The 3,506-nt window shown below is 42.5% G+C and overlaps 1 non-coding gene across 1 annotated transcript; it reads left to right on the top strand.

The window, feature by feature from the left end:
* The first annotated feature begins 1,339 nt into the window (after nucleotides 1-1,339).
* LOC138781864 (U2 spliceosomal RNA) lies at nucleotides 1,340-1,526 on the top strand. The gene has a single exon (XR_011361579.1). It is a non-coding gene; the product is annotated as a U2 spliceosomal RNA (small nuclear RNA).
* Nucleotides 1,527-3,506: the final 1,980 nt, after the last annotated feature.

The raw sequence follows: 3,506 nt of genomic DNA, 5'->3' as shown, positions 1-3,506 counted from the left end.
AAAAAAACTAATTCTGGATAAATGGAGAGATCCAGTAAAAAGGTTACAAACTGCTAAGTAATTTAGAGTCATCAAAAATTGACATGCAAGTTGCCATGGTGATTAAAACAACATCCCTCCTGTTTGAAGATGCTTCCCAATTAAAACATCCTATAGATAGAAAAATGGATGGTTCTCCTTCATGGAACTTGGGATGCTACCTCACCCTCATTAAACCCCAACATTGTTGCCATTAGTGTCGCCAGATCTCTCTTTGTCTGGCTTGAACAACTAGAGAGTCACATTGAAAATAAAACTTCTTGAGAAGAGCTCCTAACATCTATTCCCATGCTCAAACTAGCCACAGCCTTCTTGGTTTGTATATCTGCCGAATAAATTAGGTTTGCGGCAAAATCAGTGGTCATTACTAATGCCACTAGATGGGCACTTTGGTTAAAAAGTTGGCAGGGGAATAATGTGTGTATATATATATATATATATATATATATATATATATATATATATAAACTTTTTCACTTATGGGTTCTTCAGAACTATAATAAATTTAAAACTTTTTAATCTAGCCATTACATAGAAGAAATATTCAAGATGAAAACCCTAGGGAGCCTGGCTAGCCACACTAGACTTAAAAGATGCATAGTTCCATATCCCAAAATTTTAAATTCATCAGAAAGATATATCTAAGCTTTATTATCATTCACAATCACCAGACTCTTCATTTCCAATCCAATTCAAAGCCCTGCCATTTGGGATCGCTTCTGCACCTCAGATTTTCACAAAAGTCATGGTGGAGGTAGTGGCTCACCTCTAACTCAAAGCGGTGACAGTAGTACCTTACTTAGATGACCTACTTATAGTGTCTCAGGTTCAGCTAAAAGCAGACATCAAACTAACTATCTCATCTTCAAGATCTAGGGTGGATTGTCAGCCTTCAAAACTCTGACTTGAATCCATTGCACAAGAAAAGATTTTTGAGGATGGTGTTAGATATGGAACTTCAGATGACCTTCCTTTCTCCACTTTCCTGAACACATTTAGGAAATTTGAAACAAGAAGGTCAGTAACTATTCAGGAACGTATGTCGATTCTAGGATCCATGACAATGACATCATGCATCCAGACAGTTCCATGCCGCCAGAGCCACTCTTGTATCTCATGTAAGAGATCTTTTTTTTCAGGGTCAGTGGACAGAAGAGATACAGCACTGTTACTCCAACTTGCTAGAATTGAGGGCAATATAAAGACCTCTAAAGGCAGCCGAGGATCGCCTGCATCATCATCATGCCCAGGTATATTCAGACAACCCTACAACTGTGGCTTTCATTAGTCATCATGGTGGATCGCTTCTCAGCCTTTTGGCATAGATCAAGTTTAGTATTTCTTCTTATAAGTTTAAAATCTGATACGTACCCTGGGGACCATATATTGAATGGATTTTTAGAACAGGGAGATGGAAAAAGAGCTTGCTCTGTCCTCTCCAGGCATTGACATGGTATTGCAATGCTTCCAGGTTCAGTGCACACAAAAAAAAAATTCAGGGCGGTACTCGACACAAGCTTCTTCAGGACACAAAATCTTCACTTGAGCAGAGTTACATCCAGCATACCTTTCTGCTGTTCACTTAAATGGCTCCCTCAACAGCATGGCCGACTTCTTGAGTCAGGAATAGATCCATCCAGGAGAATGTGGCCTCTTTCGAGGAAGAATGTTGAAATGGGGATCTCTAGTAAGTGATCTTTTTACAACCAGGAAAAACAAAAAGGTGAGACGGTTCTCACCCAAAGGACAATCCAGAGGCGGCAGATGCTTTATATCCACCATGGACATTCAGCTTGGCATATACATTTCCTCCTCTCCCTCTATTTGCGAGAACCCCACAGATAATCCTGACACGTCACATTCTGGTAATATTCATGGCCCCGGTTTGGCCAAAAAGCTGTTTCTGTCTGTTAAAGCATCTGTCTCTGGGAAGGCCAATCCTACTACCTCTAAGAAGCGTTCACCAAGGGTTAGAGCACCTACACCTAGCAGCATGCTTGTTGAAAAGTCCTACCTCATCCTTAAGGGACTATCACCAAGAGTGATAGATACCAAGCTAAAGAGTAAAATTCCCTATTACACGGGGCCATTCAGAGGATTAAATGAGCGACAACCTGTCAGGTCAGCACTCGCTTGCTCCTCGTTCCCCGCTCACTGCTGATGCTATTACAGCAGGCGGGTAAGAGGGGGGGGGGGCACGCGGCCCATAGAAGTTAGCGTCAGTCTCCCAGTGGCTCCTATTACACGGTTTCATTGTGTTTTCAACATGTTGAAGCACAACGATCAGCTGACAATGTGCATCTAAGGTTTTCTTTGGGAATTTGCTGCTTCTCTGGACAGTTCCTATCTCGGACAGGGATGTCAGCAGAGAGCACTGTGTCAGACTAAAAAGAAAACAACATTTTGTGCAGGACATACAGCAGGTGATAAGTATGGGAAGACTATGTTGCAGTCTATGAGGCTATTTTCAAACGTGACATTTTTGCACAATATTTAGTAAAGTAGCACAATTCCTACCACTCCAGATAAAATATTGGCTATTATTTCAGGATCTGTGAAACTGACATTTGAAACTGACATAAATATTCTATTTTTTTTGTGCCCTGTATTTCCAGCCATTTGTACTCTAATGCCAATGATAGCAGCCCTGGAGAGTACCTTCCACAGCAGGTCAGGAAACATGGAAAGGTAAGTGATATGCCTCTTCACACAGGTTTTCTGTCCTGCAGTCCTACAAGTTTTGGAAGTTGTCTACTTTATAGGGATATAAAGAACATACTTACCCATGTTGAGCTGCAAGTCCCCTGTTTGTGGGCTCTTTAATGGTGCATCTTGCAGGCATAAGCCTCCCCTAGAGAAGCAGCCTGAAGCCTGGTGGCAGTTCCCCTGACCTCTCTGAATCCTCTTTTCGCCAGCTAATGCTGTCTTGACCCTCGTTCAGCCACCCTCCTAGTTGGTAGGGGTGGTGCAGATAGAAGAAGAAGGATGGCCATGTCTGATTGAACGCATGCCATACCAGTGACACTCTGACAGTGTCTGATAAGGCGCATCACTTCCAATGATTAGCCTCTGGGATACTATAAGTAAGGGGATGTTAGGGAGAGATATCTGGTGGGCTTTCAGCATCTGGAGGCCTAGGATTACCACCAGCAGGCCCTTTCCTACTGCCTGGTGGGAAAATCCTGCTGCTTCCTCAGTTGTGTTGGATTCTACAGGAGGAGACAAAGATCGCCATAACAGAAAAAGCTTCAAAGGCTCCAGCCTGATACCTGGGTGGTATTTGGTCTTCATTTCGGTGAACATGTCTTTCCTATTTACTAATGGAGGCTTACTGGTCTCTCCTAGGGGTTTTTGTCCAGCTGAAAATCGAGTGCTAAGAGACATCATAAAAAGTGTGCAGAGTCTAAAACCCTTCTTGATGGCGCCTATAGTAGATCTGTCCACTCTTTATTGACAATATCATGGCT

The sequence above is a fragment of the Dendropsophus ebraccatus genome, chromosome 1 (assembly GCF_027789765.1).
Source record: "Dendropsophus ebraccatus isolate aDenEbr1 chromosome 1, aDenEbr1.pat, whole genome shotgun sequence".
NCBI lineage: Eukaryota > Metazoa > Chordata > Amphibia > Anura > Hylidae > Dendropsophus > Dendropsophus ebraccatus.
The sequence above is the reverse complement of the archived record's forward strand: the minus strand, read 5'-3'. Positions and strand labels throughout refer to the sequence as shown.